Source organism: Aristolochia californica, unplaced genomic scaffold (assembly GCF_029961685.1).
Source record: "Aristolochia californica isolate CCGP_79_NKW_82.1479 unplaced genomic scaffold, dmAriCali1.0.hap1 SCAF_8, whole genome shotgun sequence".
Classification (NCBI taxonomy): Eukaryota; Viridiplantae; Streptophyta; class Magnoliopsida; order Piperales; family Aristolochiaceae; genus Aristolochia; species Aristolochia californica.
In genome coordinates, this window is record NW_027182279.1 from 34,695,280 (window position 1) to 34,705,719 (window position 10,440).

Genomic DNA, 10,440 nt, shown 5'->3' on the forward strand with positions numbered 1-10,440 from the left:
GCTCCACCTACTCCTTACTTCAAAAACCTGACTAGATAGGAAATGGACCAGAGAAAGGCCAAGGGCCTCTGTTTTAACTGTGATGAACAGTATGTCATTGGACACCACTACAAACGATTATTCAGTATATGTCTGTGGGAGGATGGAGAAGAAATACCACCAGAGGAGGAAATTGTGGAAACTGACCAAGAAGATCCAGAGATTTCCCTTCATGCTATGACTGGTCTACGTAGTGCAAGCACAATGCAGGTTAAAGCACAATTACATCATTTACAGTTACTGGCTTTAGTTGACTCGGGTAGTACACATAATTTCATCAATCAGCAGGCGGCAGAACAACTTGGGTTAGTAGTACAGCAACAGACTGGTCTTTCTGTATCAGTAGCCAATGGGGCTAAAATTACTAGTGTAGGCATATCACCAGCCACACACTTTGATATTGAGGGATATGCATTTGTTGCAGATTTTCTGGTGATTCCACTATCAGGATTCGATTTGGTGCTAGGTATTAAATGGCTACAATTGTTGGGACCAATACTATGGGATTTCCAAGCTCTAACCATGTCTTTTATAGAGGACCAACATCAGATTATATTGCATGGCACACAAGCACCACTCACCTGCGCACTACAGGTTGCCCAGGTCCAGTCCACCAACACATGTAACTTATCTCACTTACTTACAGAATTTGAAGATATCTTTCATGACCCTACTGCCTTACCGCCACTTAGGCACTATGATCACCGTATCCGTTTGAAAACGGGTACCGAGCCGGTAGTGGTGCGTCCATATCGTTACCCTCACTTACAGAAGGATGAGATTGAAAGGCAGTGCCAGTAGATGTTAGCATAGGGTATTATTCAGCCCAGCAGGTCTCCTTTTTCGTCACCGGTATTACTAGTCCACAAGCATGATAAGTCATGAAGGTTCTGTGTGGATTACCGACAACTCAATGTCCATACGATTAAAGATAAATTTCCTATTCCAGTGGTGGACGAGTTGTTAGACGAGTTACATGGAGCTACTATTTTTACTAAACTCAATTTGAAATCTGGCTATCATCAAATCCGAGTTCATCCATCAGATGTGGAGAGAATAGCGTTCCACACGCATCACGACCATTTTGAATTCCTCGTAATGCCATTTGGTCTGTCAAATGCGCCTTCCACCTTCCAGACCCTCATGAATGAGGTATTTTCTTCTCTCTTGAGAAAATATGTATTGGTATTTTTCGATGATATTTTGGACTATAGCAACAGCTGGGAAGAACATCTTCAGCACCTTCACGAGGTATTTTCTCTTATACGTTCACATCATTTGGTTTTAAATCGGTCAAAATGTTCTATGGGCACATCAGAAGTGGCCTATTTGGGCCACGTTATTTCAGCATCGGGGGTGAAGGTAGACCAAAGTAAGATACAGGCGGTCACAGATTGGCCTATTCCTACATCTATTACAGCCTTAAGAGGATTTTTGGGCCTAGCTGGGTATTATAGAAAATTTATTCGTAGCTATGGCCAGCTTGCAGCTCCGCTCAACAATCTCCTCAACAAAAATGCTTTTACCTAATCAGAGACAGCAGCTCATTCCTTTCAGCAATTGAAAGACGCCTTATCATCAACCCCAGTTTTGCACCTCCCCGACTTTGAGGAGTCCTTTGTAGTGGAATGTGATGCGTCGGGGGGCAGTATTGGCGCAATGTTGCACCAACAGGGCCACCCGATTGCTTATTTTAGCCGTCAACTGGGCCAACACCACCACAAGTTGGCAGCTTATGAGAGGGAATTGATCGGATTGGCGAAAGCTATACAGCATTGGTGCCCTTATCTATGGGGACGTTCTTTTTTTATTCGCACTGATCATTGCAGCCTCAAGTATCTTCTTGAGCAGTGTCTCACTACTTCACCACAATAGCATTGGTTAAGTAAGCTTATGGGGTTTGACTTTTCTGTCGAGTATAAACTAGGAAGTTTGAATGTAGGGGCTGATGCCTTATCTCGCCGGGACATTCCAGAGCCGCAATTAAACGCCATCAGTCAGCCCAGAGCTCTCTTGTTAGATTCTATACGGGAAGAGGCACAAAAGTACTTGGATATTATCTCCTTATGCCAGGATATCCAGCAGGGGACAGCGGCACCACATTGGAGGGTTCAGGACAATCTCGTCCTCTACAAAAACAGAATTTTTCTACACCACACATCCCCTCTAATTAACAACATTTTAGCCTCCTTCCATGACAACACACATGAGGGCCGACAGAAAACATATTTCCGGATCAGTAGGGAATTTTATTGGAGGGGCATGAAGCGCAGTATTGCTGATTATGTGGCAGCTTGTCAGACTTGTCAATGGAATAAAGTTGAAACATTAAGTCCAGCGGGGTTGCTCCAACCACTTCAGCTTCCGTCACAGGTCTGGTCTGATATTTATATGGACTTCATAGATGGACTTCCCTCTTCGTCGGGTAAATCTGTTATCTTTGTAGTGGTGGATCGTTTCTCTAAATATGGGCATTTCATTCCTCTGGCGCATCCTTACACTGCAACTCAGGTCGCTCAACTTTTTATGGATAACATTGTCCGCTTACATGGGATGCCTAATTCAATTACTAGTGATAGGGATGCAATCTTTACAAGTACCTTATGGAAAGAACTCTTCAAGTTACAGGGCACAACGTTAGCCTTTTCTTCAGCCTACCATCCGCAGACTGATGGTCAGACAGAGGTCATCAACAGAACCATTGAAATGTATCTCCGCTGGTTCTTGGGGGACTCACCTAAGAGATGGGTTAAGTGGCTCGCCTGGGCTGAGTTCTGTTACAACACCTCCTACCACAGCGTACTAGGCACAACCCCATTCAAGGTGGTATATGGTAGAGAACCTCCCCATCTTTTAGCCTATGAACCAGAGGCCTCTAAAGTTGCCACTTTGGACCAAGCATTAGCTGAAAGAGACACATTCATCACTGAGGTGCGCACTCATCTACAGTAGGCACAACGTTCTATGAAAAAATATTATGACAAGAAGCACCGAGAAGTCTTCTTTTCTCCTGGAGATTATGTTTGGTTGCGTCTCCAACACTACAGGCAGCTGTCATTGACAACCTCCAAATGTCACAAGTTCTCTCCTAAATATTATGGTCCCTTTCAGGTGATGGACCGCATTGGGACAGTGGCCTATAGATTGCAGCGTCCGCTAGAGGCCAGAATTCACAACGTCTTTCATGTCTCACAATTAAAGGCTTTCCAAGGTGATTCGCCTTTGCTGCACACCCCGCTGCCCCCACTCCATGAGGGACATGTACTTTCTACCCTGACACAGGTATTACAAACTCCCCGTATTCAGGGTGATTGGGAAATCTTAGTGTAATGGGCTGATGCTGACCCTAATGACACGACATGGGAGCCATTAGCAGCGTTTCACGCCCTCTACCCATACTTTGAGCTTGAGGACAAGCTCTTTCTCCGGCGGGGGGGGGGGGGGGGGGGGGGGGGGGGGGGGGGGGGGGGTGATGTTATGGACTCCATAGCATCACGAGTTATCCATAGGCATAGGAATTAAATTATGTCAATTTACTTTTCATGTAATTTCAATTCGGTTTGGTTTACTTTGGGTTGGTTCAGTGTAATGTGGCGTGAACCACTTGACCTATGGGTCATCTTTGTATTTTTTGTCCTCAACCCTATTTAGGGGGACGTGAAGGAAAAGAGAGGCAAGTATTGAGAAAATTATATTTTACAGGTCTGATTCTCCCTCAGAGGTCAAGGTCGAATTCTCCCTTTGAGGTCCAAGTTTGAGCTTCCTCCAAAGCTCCTTCGTTCTAATTGAGTTCCACCATTACTTGTTCAAGAAACAAGAATTCTCTTCCAACATCAAGATCATCCATGGAGGGAAGAGAGGAAAGAAGGGTGACTCGATCCATGGCCAGGGAAGAACCTAACATAGGCTCGGTCACATGAGTGAGAAGGGAATGAAAGTGCTTTAGTCCAAATGGAAGCTACCAGGGTTGAAAACTGTAAACAACAGTTTGTGTGAAGGCTGTATTTTCGGCAAGCAAAAAAGGGTTAGCTTTTCAAAGGTTGGAAAGGATCAAAAGACAACAAAATTGGAGTTGAATCACACAGATGTGTGGGGGCCTTCAACTGTTACATCCCTTGGTGGTTCTAATTATTATGTGACATTTATTGATGATGCAAGCAGAAAGGTATGGGTTTATTTCTTGAAAATTAAATATCTTGTCTTTCATTCCTTCAAGAGATGGAGAGCAATGGCAGAGAATGAGATAGATTTAAAGGTAAAATGTCTGCAGTAAGATAATGGGAGAGAATGCATAGATGAGGATTTCAAACGGTACTGTTTTGATAATGGAATGAAGATGAAGAAGACCATTCCTAGAAAACCTCAATAGAATGGTCTGGCCGAAAGGATGAACAGGACCTTGAACAAGTGTGCTAGGAGAAAGATTACATGCAGGATTCCCAAAAATATTCTGGTCTGAGACTATTAGTACCACTGCTTATTTTTTCAATAGAGGACCTTCAATACCACTACATTGCAAAATACAAGAAGAGGTTTGGAGCAGCAAAGAGGTAAACCTTTCTTTCTTGAAAATTTTTGGTTGTGTTTCTTATATTCACATTGATTTTGCAATTAGAAGTAAACTTGATGCTAAATCTAAAATATGTTTCTTTATTGGCTATGGTGGCACTGAGTTTGGTTATCGCTTATGGGATGACCAATGTCGAAAGGTTATCAAGATCAAGGATGTGATCTTCAATGAAGGTGCTCTATATAAAGACAGGTTGAAAAAAAAGTCTGAGAGCACAAGTGAAGAAGCCAAGAAGTTTGAAGTCATTCAGTTGTGAGATCTTCCAGTTATTGAGAAGGTGAATATTGTTCAGGAAGTCCAAGAAAACATACCCCATAAGTAAATCAGAACATTCCTGTGACTAAACTCAGGAGATCTGCCTGAACTATTAAACCACCGAGGTACCACCCTACACTGAATTTATTTTGTTGACTGATAAAGGTGAACCTGAGAGTTATGAGAAAGTTGTACAAGTTGATGAATCAACCGAGTGGGAGTTGGCCATGTGGGCTGAGATGGATTCACTATTATCCAATCAAACATGGCATTTTATCGAGTTACCAAAAGGGAAGAAGACTTTGCAGAATAAATGAATGTACCGAATAAAAGATGAATATGATAACAACAAGCGGTATAAGGCAAGATTGGTTGTAAAGGGCTTTCAAAAAAAAGAAGACAGTGACTACACTGAGATTTTCTCTTCAGTAGTGAAATTGTCTACTAGTAGAACAATACTTGGACTAATGGCAAATGAAGACTCGCACTTAGAGCAGTTGGATGTAAAAACAAATTTTCTTCATGGTGATTTGGAGGAAGAAATTTACATGATGCAGCCATAGGGTTTCAAAGCACAAGGAAAGGAGAAAATGGTGTGAAAAATTCAAAAGAACTTGTATGGTCTTAAACAGGCTCCAAGACAGTGGTATAAGAAGTTTGACATCTTCATGAGTAGTATTGGTTTCTTGAAGTGCCAGGCGGATCATTGTTGTTATGTGAAGAAGCTTGATGACTCCTACATCATTCTACTACTATATGTTGATGACATGTTGATAGCAGGTGCTTGCAAATAGAAAATAGATAAGTTGAAAAGGGAGTTGTCCAAGAAGTTTGTAATGAAGGATTTGGGTGCTACAAAACAAATCCTTGGGACAAAGATTACTAGGGATACTGATGTCTTGAAACTATCACAAGATGAATGTGTGAAGAAGGTGCTGAGTTGATTCAACATGAAAGATGCATAACTAGTGAGTACTCCTTTGGCTACTCGCTTTAGTCTATTTAAGAAGCAGTCAGCTTCTACAAAACAAGAGTGAGCCCACATGACTAATTTTCCTTATACTTCTGCAATTGGCAGTCTCATGTATGCTATAGTATACACTAGACCAGACATAGCTCATGCAATGGGAGTTGTGAGCAGATACATGAGAAATCGGGGTAAACAACGTTGGGAACCAATGAAGTGGATTCTCAGGTATTTGAGAGGCACTGCAGACTCAACCTTATATTTTAGAAAATCAAACTTGGGATTACATGGTTATGTAGATGCTGACATGGCTAGAGACATTGATGGTAGGAAGAGTACCACTGGATATGTATACACATTGGATGGTACAACAATTAGTTGGGTCTTTAAGTTGTTCTTTCCACTACTGAGGCATAATATATCGTTGTGACCGAAGCCAACAAAGGGATGGTATAATTGCAGTCTTTCTGGGAAGAATTAGGTCTCAAGCATGGGAAGAATGTGTTGTATTGTGACAGTCAGAGTGCTATTCATTTAGCAAAGAACTCTATTTATCATGCAAGAACAAAGCACATACATGTGCCTTATGACTTCATTAGATCGGCTCTTGAAGATGAAGTATTAGCTCTTGAGAAGATTCAAGGGAGTCAGAATCCGGCTGATATTTTGACAAAGACTATTACGATTGAGAAATTGAAGTTGTGTGCAATTTCAGTTGGACTTGTCTCTGAGGATTGAGAATTTGTTGCTGCTACAGAGGAGATATTGATAATGGATTAGTCTCCAAGTGGAATATTGTTAAGTTGTAGAGCCTAATCAACGCCTTATGCTGAGTCAGTACACAGGACGTAGTCTCACTTTGAGACGAACCTATTGTTTCATTATGGGCAATTTGGGGATTTCACTCTTGTATTACGGTTGCCCTAATTTTTTCTATTATATTTGGGGGACCGCTATTAGGGTTTTATCATCACAGAGAAGGACCCTGAGTTGCAGCCCGAGAGAGGTTAGAGAAAAACACTTGTAAGTGTGTGCGATTTCTCTTTGTAAACTATTTCATCTTCATAGTGGATTACTACAATGGCGGAAGACAGAACGTAGTCTCACCTTGACACAAACCTATATAAATCTTGTATGTTATTTTGTGCTTGTTTTTTTCTTCTTTTGCGATTATTATTATTGGTCTCGTGAGTTTAGAATTTGGGCATCTAATTCCTAACACCAACATTGTCTTCGTTGGAGGCAAAAAAGAGTTTTCTTCCTCACTTGTTTAGAGAGTCGAACAAATATTTCCGACACAGATTTAAAATATGACGACCAAAGTTAGAGGATCTATACATTGGAAAAGTTGATATTTTCTCTCATTTTATCTTTTCATGTGTTGATGTGAATTGAGTTTCCCTTTTGTTGGAAGAAAGAGCCCAAGCCCACATGACTAATGAATGCCCACATATCCAAGTGTATTAGAAGATGGGCCCAATCCCATATGACCAAGGAAGACCCATGCATCCAAGAAATATAGAAGATGGGCTCAAGGCCCACAGGTCATAGAGAAGGCAAATAGGCCCACATATAATGATGGCAAGATGGTAAATAAAGATTGTTACAATGTGGGACCCACCATGATGCAAGAGCTGGTAGGACTGTTGTGGACTCAATAGCACACCGAGTCACACAACGAAGAAGATAACAACAACTCACTCAATAGGATTTAATTCTTATATTTCTTTGAGTAGGATTTATTTCTTATATTGTTTTAAGTAGGAGTTATTTCTAATTACTTTATATGTAAGGGCATTATGGGGAATTATTGTAAGCCTAACCCTAAAACTCCTTGACGTGACCTATTTAAGGGAAAGGTATGAATAAAATAGGTAAGCTTTGAGATTTTAGAATAACCTAGTCTAAACAGGTTGAGATCACCTCTTGATCTCGAGTTTAGGGTTTACTCCAAAAATCCAACCTATCCTTCACCCCCCATTGCCATCCATCTTCACCCAAATTCATCCTTCATCATCCATACTAAGAAGAGGAGCTTCCTGCCCCTTTTCCAAGCCCAAAGAGAGGGTTCTCCCTCTTCATCAACGTCAGCCACCATCAAGGGGTCTAACCCTCTTGACGAGCAGCAAGTGGGGAGTTTTCTGGTCATTCATGTGAAGGAGATTAATTGTTGTTCCTAAGCTTGGAGCCAGCAAGAAAAGAGAGGATAATCATTCATGCACGTGGGCCAAGGCTTGCTACAAACCAGGTGTACATAGCTTGCCTTGCTAAAACCAAATTAGGGTTGAAACCCTGATTTCCATGAGAAGAAAAGGTATTCTCCTTACTTTATTCTGGTCAACATTGATGGCTTAATTTCATATATTTAGTAATCAAGATATTGTATCCATCAAGTTTTGTCCACGTGAGAGGGAACCAGCAAGGAAGATTTTTGTTTACACTCATACCGAGTCTAGCAACTCAGTACCAGTGCTGGATTCACAAATCCCACGCCGTGTTACTCGATCCATGACTCGGGACCGTAACAACTTGGTATCAAAGCAGGGTAACATGGGGGATAATATCAGTAATGAAGAAATCCAAATCAGGATACAAAAGATAGAAGATAGCCTTGAAATAGCACAACCAGTGTTGGGAAAGGTTTGTGGTTTGGAAGAAGAGATGAGTCGAGTCATTAGCATGCTATAGGAGTTGAGGACAGAGATACATCAGAGTCCAGAGGTGAGAGAGGATGCTCAACCATATCACAGAAGAGGGGAGTAGTGGCCTGGGCGCACTACTGTCCAAGGACCTCAGTATGGAGGCACAATCCCAAGGTACACCAAGTTAGAGTTTCCCTCTTTCAATGGTTATGTGGATCCCTTAATTTGGTTGCATAGATGTGAAAAAAATTTGTTGAACCAAGGGACTACTGAATGGGATAAGGTGCAACTAGCCTCTTTCCATATGACAGATGAAGCCATGTTATGGGTGACTCAAGTAGAGAAAGAGAGACCGGGAATGACTTGGGGAGAATTTAAAAATCTATGCACAGTTAGATTTGGGCCTCCCGCCAATAGCAACCCTCTGGGAGAGTTAGTCCTATTGAGACAAACGGGTTCGGTGGAATAATATCAAAAACTATTCCAACAAAAGTTGGCTCGTGCTGGTGAGAGGGTATTGGTTGACTAGCAGGTCTCCTTATTCACAACAGGTCTCAATGAGTATTTACGGCTAGAGGTAGAACTCCTTATGCCCACGGATCTAGCTCATGCCATGAATATGGCTTGAGCAATGGAACAACGACAACAGTTGCAGCAACGTAAGCCGGGTTGGTCGAGTGAGAGGAACAGTTCCTCCACGTGGCAAGGGCGCCGCTATAATTCATCTCAGGGAGCATCTACAACAACACCATCCAGACACACTCTGACTATGACTCGGGTAGCCGATCCCCACCCTAGTAATTCCCTACCGAGCTTTATAAAAAAATTGACGAGTGTGGAGATGGCAGAGAGGCGGTCCAAAAATCTATGTTATAACTGCGATGAGAAGTATCGGGATGGACACCAATGTAAACGATTGTTTTGGCTCGAGGTGGAGGATTCAGAGGATCCAAAGGAGCCGGAGGATATTATCGAGGAGGAACCACCAGAGATATCCTTGCATGCTATTACGGGCCAGAAATCGTCTACTACAATGCAAGTCTGAGCTCATGTCATCGACCGAGAACTGGTGGGACTAGTCGACTCGGGGAGTACACACAATTTTCTGAGTTTGACAGCCGCACAACATCTCCAACTCCAGATACACACTCATCCGACAGCCACCGTCTCACTGGCCAATGGCGAGAAGGTCCCTAGCTACGGGATTAGTAAAGCGGTAACTTTTTCCATTGGATTTAATTCATTTAATGCAAGCGGGATTTGATATGGTATTAGGCATTAAATGGTTACAAACGTTGGGGCCCATTCTGTGGGACTTTTTGGCTTTAACCATGAGCTTTGATTTGGCCGGAAGTCGAGTGCTCTTACAGGACTGTCAGGTGGATAGGGCCCACCGCATGCACACTTTGCAGACACAAGAGCAGCCTGACAGTACTAGTGATGGTCTGGTTGAGGAGTTCTCTGACCTCTTCCAGGAGCCTTCAGGGTTGCCACCCGTGAGGCACTGTGACCATAGGATCTGTCTGAAACCAGGTTCTGAGGTAGTGGTCATGCGACCATACCGTTACCCACACCTTCAGAAGGACGAGATAGAGCGTCAGTGCCATGAGATGTTGAAACAGGGTCTTATTTGTCCCAACCGCTCCCCGTTCTCTTCACCCGTCTTACTTGTGAAGAAACATGATGGGACATGGAGGTTTTGAGTGGATTATCGGGAGTTGAACGTGCAGACAAGTTCCCGATTCCGATAGTGGATGAGCTTCTGGATGAGTTACATGGGTCGTGGTTATTCACTAAACTCGACCTCTGTTCGGGATACCATCAGGTCCGGATGCACCCCTCTGATATCGAGAAAACGGCGTTCCGCACGCACCATGGCCACTTTGAGTTCGTCGTCATGTCGTTCGGATTATCCAATGCACCCTCCACTTTTCAAGCTTTGATGAACGAGGTATTTAGCCCCTATC